Raw genomic sequence first — 7752 nt, forward strand, 5'->3', positions numbered from 1 at the left:
GTTCAAGTTTTAGGTATCGATTATTGACTTTTTTGCTGGCTTTGGTGCCTTGGACATGTGCTAGGACCTTAGGATTCTGCATGAAAGGAGGACTAGCAGCCGAGTTGCATGGGAGAATGTGAAAAGTGTTCATATGTAGTAGAAACCTTAGAAATCCGTACGTTTTCGTCATTTGTTATTGAATCGACTTAAAGCCAGATCGTCACATTGGCCGCTCTTCTCTCTGAAACGGTTGTACTTATCGTCTGCAAAGCTATGTCGCGTGCTGCGGTGTGCGGAGACACTAAGAGCACCATAGTAGTTCTAAGTTGATGTAATAGCCAGTAAGAAGTAGTACAATTCAAGTTTTAGTTATAGATTATTGATTTTATACCCTTCTTTGGTGCCTTGCATATGAGCTAGGAACTTAAGATTTTGCATGAAAGGAGGACTAGCAGCCGAGTTGCATGGTAGAATGTGAAAAGTGTTCATATGTAGTAAAAACCTGAGAAATCCGTCCGTTTCCGTCATTTGTTATCGAATCGACTTAAAGCCAGATCGTCACATTGGGCGCCCTTCTCTCTGAAAAGTTTGTATTTATCGTCTGCAAAGCTATGTCGCGTGCAGCGTTATGCGGAGACACAAAAGCACCACAGTAGAACACAGATGAAGCTTCTAAGTTGAGGTAATAGCCAGTAAGAAGTAGTACAATTCAAGTTTTAGGTATGGATTATTGACTTTTTAGCTGGCTTTGGTGCCTTGGACATGAGCTAGGACCTTACGATTCTGCCTGAAAGGAGGACTTGCAGCCGAGTTGCAAGGGAGAATGTGAAAAGTGTTCATAATTAGTAAAATCGTGAGAATTCCGTCCGTTTTCGTCATTTGTTATCGAATCGACTTAAAGCCAGATCGTCACATTGGCCGCTCTTCTCTCTGAACCGGTTGTTCTTATCGTCTGCAAAGCTATGTCGCTTGCTGCGGTATGTGGAGACATTAAAAGCACCATAGTAGAACACAGATGAAGCTTCGAAGTTGATGTAATAGCCAGTAAGAAGTAGTACAATTGAAGTTTTAGGTATCGATTATTGACTTTTTAGTTGTCTTTAGTGCCTTAGACATGAGCTAGGACCTTAAGATTCTGCATGAAAGGAGGACTAGCCTCCGAGTTGCATGGGAGAATGTGAAAAGTGTTCATATGTAGTAAAAACCTGAGAAATCCGTCCGTTTTCGTCATTTTTTATCGAATCGACTTAAAGCTAGGTCGTCACATTGGCCGCTTTTTTGTCTGAAACGGTTGTACTTATCGTCTGCAAAGCTATGTCGCGTGCTGCGGTATGTGGAGACACTAAAAGCACCATAGTAGAACACAGATGAAGCTTCTGAGTTGATGTAATAGCCAGTAAGAAGTAGTACAATTCAAGTTTTAGGTATCGATTATTGACTTTTTTGCTGGCTTTGGTGACTTGGACATGAGCTAGGACCTTAGGATTCTGCATGAAAGGAGGACTAGCAGCCGAGTTGCATGGTAGAATGTGAAAAGAGTTCATATGTAGTAAAAACCTGAGAAATCCGTCCGTTTCCGTCATTTGTTATCGAATCGACTTAAAGCCAGATCGTACACATTGGCCGCTCTTCTCTCTGAAACGGTTGTACTTATCGTCTGCAAAGCTATGTCGCGTGCTGTGGTATGTGGCGACACTAATAACACCATAGTAGAATACAGATGAAGCTTCTAAGTTGTTGTAATAGCCAGTAAGAAGTAGTACAATTCAAGTTTTAGGTATCGATTATTGACTTTTTTGTTGGCTTTGGTGAATTGGACATGAGCTAGGACCTTAAGATTTTGCATGAAAGGAGGAGTAGCTGCCGAGTTGCACAGGAGAATGTGAAAAGTGTTCATATGTAGTAAAAACCTGAGAAATCCGTCCGTTTTCGTCACGTGTTATCGAATCGACTAAAAACCAGTTCGTAACATTGGCCGCTCTTCTCTCTGAAAAGTTTGTATTTATCGTCTGCAAAGCTATGTCGCGTGCTGTGGTATGCAGGTATCGATTATTGACTTTTTAGCTGGCTTTGGTGCCTTGGACATGAGCGAGGACCTTAAGATTCTGCCTGAAAGGAGGACTTGCAGCCGAGTTGCAAGGGAGAATGTGAAAAGTGTTCATAATTAGTAAAATCCTGAGAATTCCGTCCGTTTTCGTCATTTGTTATCGAATCGACTTAAAGCCAGATCGTCACATTGGCTGCTCTTCTCTCTGAAACGGTTGTACTTATCGTCTGCAAAGCTATGTCGCGTGCTGCGGTGTGCGGAGACACTAAAAGCACCATAGTAGAACACAGATGAAGCTTCTAAGTTGATGTAATAGCCAGTAATAAGTAGTACAATTCAAGTTTTAGTTATAGATTATTGATTTTATACCCTTCTTTGGTGCCTTGCATATGAGCTAGGAACTTAAGATTTTGCATGAATGGAGGACTAGCAGCCGAGTTGCATGGTAGAATGTGAAAAGTGTTCATATGTAGTAAAAACCTGAGAAATCCGTCCGTTTCCGTCATTTGTTATCGAATCGACTTAAAGCCAGATCGTCACATTGGCCGCTCTTCTCTCTGAAACGGTTGTACTTATCGTCTGCAAAGCTATGACGCGTGCTGCGGTATATGGAGACACTATAAGCACCATAGTAGAACACAGATGAAGCTTCTAAGTTGATGTAATAGCCAGTAAGAAGTAGAACAATTCAAGTTTTAGATATTGATTATTGACTTTTTAGTTGTCTTTAGTGCCTTAGACATGAGCTAGGACCTTAAGATTCTGCATGAAAGGAGGACTAGCAGCCGAGTTGCATGGGAGAATGTGAAAAGTGTTCATATGTAGTAAAAACCCTTGAAATCCGTCCGTTTCCGTCATTTGTTATCGAATCGACTTAAAGCTAGGTCGTCACATTGGCCGCTCTTCTCTCTGAAACGGTTGTACTTATCGTCTGCAAAGCTATGTCGCGTGCTGCGGTATGTGGGGACACTAAAAGCACCATAGTAGAACACAGATGAAGCTTCTAAGTTGTTGTAATAGCCAGTAAGAAGTAGTACTATTCAAATTTTAGGTATATCCATTATTGACTTTTTAGCTGGCTTTGGTGCCTTGGACATGAGCTAGGACCTTAAGATTCTGCATGAAAGGAAGACTAGCAGCCGAGTTGCACGGGAGAATGTGAAAAGCGTTCATATGTAGTAAAAACCTGAGAAATCCGTTCGTTTTCGTCATTTGTTATCGAATCGACTTAAACCCAGATCGTCACATTGGCCGCTCTTCCCTCTGAAACGGTTATACTTATCGTCTGCAAAGCTATGTCGCGTGCTGCGTTATGCGGAGACACAAAAGCACCACAGTAGAACACAGATGAAGCTTCTAAGTTGATGTAATAGCCAGTAAGAAGTGGTACAATTCAAGTTTTAGGTATCGATTATTGACTTTTTAGCTGCCTTTGGTGCCTTGGACATGAGCTAGGACCTTAAGATTCTGACTGAAAGGAGGACTTGCAGCCGAGTTGCAAGGGAGAATGTGTAAAGTGTTCATAATCAGTAAAATCCCGAGAATTCCGTCTTTTTTCGACATTTGTTATCGATTCGACTTAAAGCCAGATCGTCACATTGGCCGCTCTTCTCTCTGAAACGGTTGTACTTATCGTCTGCAAAGCTATGTCGCTTGCTGCGGTATGTTTAGACAATAAAAGCACCATAGTAGAACACTGATGAAGCTTCGAAGTTGATGTAATAGCCAGTAAGAAGTAGTACAATTCAAGTTTTAGGTATCGATTATTGACTTTTTTGTTGTCTTTAGTGCCTTAGACATGAGCTAGGACCTTAAGATTCTGCATGAAAGGAGAACTAGCAGCAGAGTTGCACGGGAGAATGTGAAATGTGTTCATAAATAGTAAAAACCTGAGAAATCCGTCCGTTTTTGTCATTTGTTATCGAATCGACTTAAAACCAGATCGTCACATTGGCCGCTCTTCTCTCTGAAACGGTTGTACTTATCGTCTGCAAGGCTATGGCGCGTGCTGCGGTATGTGGAGACACTAAAAGCACCATAGTAGAACAGATGTAGCTTCTAAGTTGATATAATTGCCAGTAAGAAGTAGTACAATTCAAGTTTTAGGTATCGATTATTGACTTTTGAGCTGGCTTCTGCGCCTTGGACTTGAGCTAGGACCTTAAGTTTCTGCATGAAAGGAGGACTAGCAGCCGAGTTGCATGGGAGAATGTGAAAAGTGTTCATATATAGTACAAACCTGAGAAATCCGTCCGTTTTCGTCATTTGTTATCGAATCGACTTAAAGCCAGATCGTCACATTGGCCGCTCTTCCCTTTGAAACGGTTGTACTTATCGTCTGCAAAGCTATGTCTCGTGCTGCGGTTTGCAAAGACACTAAAAGCACCATAGTAGAACACAGATGATGCTTCTAAGTTGATGTAATAGCCAGTAAGAAGTAGTACAATTCAAGTTTTAGGTATCGATTATTGACTTTTTAGCTGGCTTTGGTGCCATGGACATGAGCTAGAAACTTAAGATTCTGAATGAAAGGAGGACTAACAGCCGCGTTGCTCGGGAGAATGTGAAAAGTGTTCATATGTAGTAAAAACCTGAGAAATCCGTCCGTTTTCGTCATTTGTTATCGAATCGACTTACAGCCTGATCGTCACATTGGCCGCTCTTCTCTCTGAAACGGTTGTACTTATCGTCTGCAAAGCTATGTCGCGTGCTGCGTTATGCGGAGACACTAAAGCACCACAGTAGAACACAGATGAAGCTTCGAAGTTGATGTAATAGCCAGTAAGAAGTAGTACAATTCAAGTTTTAGGTATCGATTATTGACTTTTTAGTTGTCTTTAGTGCCTTAGACATGAGCTAGGACCTTAAGATTCTGCATGAAAGTAGGACTAGCAGCCGAGTTGCATGGGAGAATGTGAAAAGTGTTCATATGTAGTAAAAACCCTTGAAATCCGTCCGTTTTCGTCATTTGTTATCGAATCGACTTAAAGCTAGGTCGTCACATTGGCCGCTCTTCTCTCTGAGACGGTTGTACTTATCGTCTGCAAAGCTATGTCGCTTGCTGCGGCATGTGGAGATACTAAAAGCACCATAGTATAACACAGATGAAGCTTCTAAGTTGATGTAATAGCCAGTAAGAAGTAGTACAATTCAAGTTTTAGGTATCGATTATTGACTTTTTAGTTGTCTTTAGTGCCTTAGACATGAGCTAGGACCTTAAAATTCTGCATGAAAGGAGGACTAGCAGCCGAGTTGCATGGGAGAATGTGAAAAGTGTTCATATGTAGTAAAAACCTTAGAAATCCGTCCGTTTTCGTCACTTGTTATCGAATCGACTTAAAACCAGATCGTCACATTGGCCGCTCTTCTCTCTGAAACGGTTGTACTTATCGTCTGCAAAGCTATGTCGCTTGCTGCGGTATGTTTAGACAATAAAAGCACCATAGTAGAACACAGATGAAGCTTCGAAGTTGATGTAATAGCCAGTAAGAAGTAGTACAATTCAAGTTTTAGGTATCGATTATTGACTTTTTAGTTGTCTTTAGTGCCTTAGACATGAGCTAGGACCTTAAGATTCTGCATGAAAGGAGGACTAGCAGCCGAGTTGCACAGGAGAATGTGAAAAGTGTTCATATGTAGTAAAAACCTGAGAAATCCGTCCGTTTTCGTCATTTGTTATCGAATCGACTTAAAGCTAGGTCGTCACATTGGCCGCTTTTCTCTCTGAAACAGTTGTACTTATCGTCTGCAAAGCTATGTCGCGTGCTGCGGTATGTGGCGACACTAATAGCACCATAGTAGAATACTGATGAAGCTTCTAAGTTGTTGTAATAGCCAGTAAGAAGTAGTACAATTCAAGTTTTAGGTATCGATTATTGACTTTTTTGCTGGCTTTGGTGCCTTGGACATGAGCTGGGACCTTGAGATTCTGCATGAAAGGAGGACTAGCAGCCGAGTTGCACGGGAGAATGTGAAAAGTGTTCATATGTAGTAAAAAACTGAGAACTCCGTTCGTTTTCGTCATTTGTTATCGAATCGACTTAAACCCAGATCGTCACATTGGCCGCTCTTCTCTCTGAAACGGTTGTATTTATCGTCTGCAAAGCTATGTCGCGTGCTGCGGTATGCGGAGACACTAAAAGCACCATAGTAGAACACAGATGAAGCTTCTGAGTTGATGTAATAGCCAGTAAGAAGTAGTACAATTCAAGTTTTAGTTATAGATTATTGATTTTATACCCTTCTTTGGTGCCTTGCATATGAGCTAGGAAATTATGATTTTGCATGAAAGGAGGACTAGCAGCCGAGTTGCATGGTAGAATGTGAAAAGTGTTCATACGTAGTGAAAACCTGAGAAATACGTCCGTTTCCGTCATTTGTTATCGAATCGACTTAAAGCCAGATCGTCACATTGGCCGCTCTTCTCTCTGAAACGGTTGTACTTATCGCCTGCAAAGCTATGTCGCGTGCTGCGGTATGCGGAGACACTAAAAGCACCATAGTGGAACACAGATGAAGCTTCTGAGTTGATGTAATAGCCAGTAAGAAGTAGTACAATTCAAGTTTTAGGTATCGATTATTGACTTTTTTGCTGGCTTTGGTGCCTTGGACATGAGCTAGGACCTTAGGATTCTGCATGAAAGGAGGACTAGCAGCCGAGTTGCATGGGAGAATGTGAAAAGTGTTCATATGTAGTAAAAACTTGGGAAATCCGTCCGTTTTCGTCATTTGTTATCGAATCGACTTAAAGCCAGAATGTCACATTGGCCGCTCTTCTCTCTGAAACGGTTGTACTTATCGTCTGCAAAGCTATGACGCGTGCTGCGGTATGTGGAGACACTAAAAGCACCATAGTAGAACAGATGAAGCTTCTAAGTTGATGTAATTGCCAGTAAGAAGTAGTACAATTCAAGTTTTAGGTATCGATTATTGACTTTTTAGCTGGCTTTTGTGCCTTGGACATGAGCTAGGACCTTAAGATTCTGCATGAAAGGAGGTCTAGCACCCGAGTTGCATGGGAGAATGTGAAAAGTGTTCATATATAGTAAAAACCTGAGAAATCCGTCCGTTTTCGTCATTTGTTATCGAATCGACTTAAAGCCTGATCGTCACATTGGCCGCTCTTCTCTCTGAAACGGTTGTACTTATCGTCTGCAAAGCTATGTCGCGTGCTGCGTTATGCGGAGACACAAAAGCACCACAGTAGAACGCAGATGAAGCTTCTAAGTTGATGTAATAATCAGTAAAAAGTAGTACAATTCAAGTTTTAGGTATCGATTATTGACTTTTTAGCTGGCTTTGGTGCCTTGGACATGAGCTAGGACCTTAAGATTCTGCCTGAAAGGAGGACTTACAGCCGAGGTGCAAGGGAGAATGTGAAAAGTGTTCATAATTAATAAAATCCTGAGAATTCCGTCCGTTTTCGTCATTTGTTATCGAATCGACTTAAAGCCTGATCGTCACATTGGCCGCTCTTCTCTCAGAACCGGTTGTACTTATCGTCTGCAAAGCTATGTCGCTTGCTGCGGTATGTGGAGACACTGAAAGCACCATAGTAGAACACAGATGAAGCTTCGAAGTTGATGTAATAGCCAGTAAGAAGTAGTACAATTCAAGTTTTAGGTATCGATTATTAACTTTTTAGTTGTCTTTAGTGCCTTAGACATGAGCTAGGACCTTAAGATTCTGCATGAAAGGAGGATTAGCAGCCGAGTTGCATTGGA

Source organism: Schistocerca gregaria, unplaced genomic scaffold, assembly GCF_023897955.1.
Source record: "Schistocerca gregaria isolate iqSchGreg1 unplaced genomic scaffold, iqSchGreg1.2 ptg000526l, whole genome shotgun sequence".
NCBI classification, from domain to species: domain Eukaryota; kingdom Metazoa; phylum Arthropoda; class Insecta; order Orthoptera; family Acrididae; genus Schistocerca; species Schistocerca gregaria.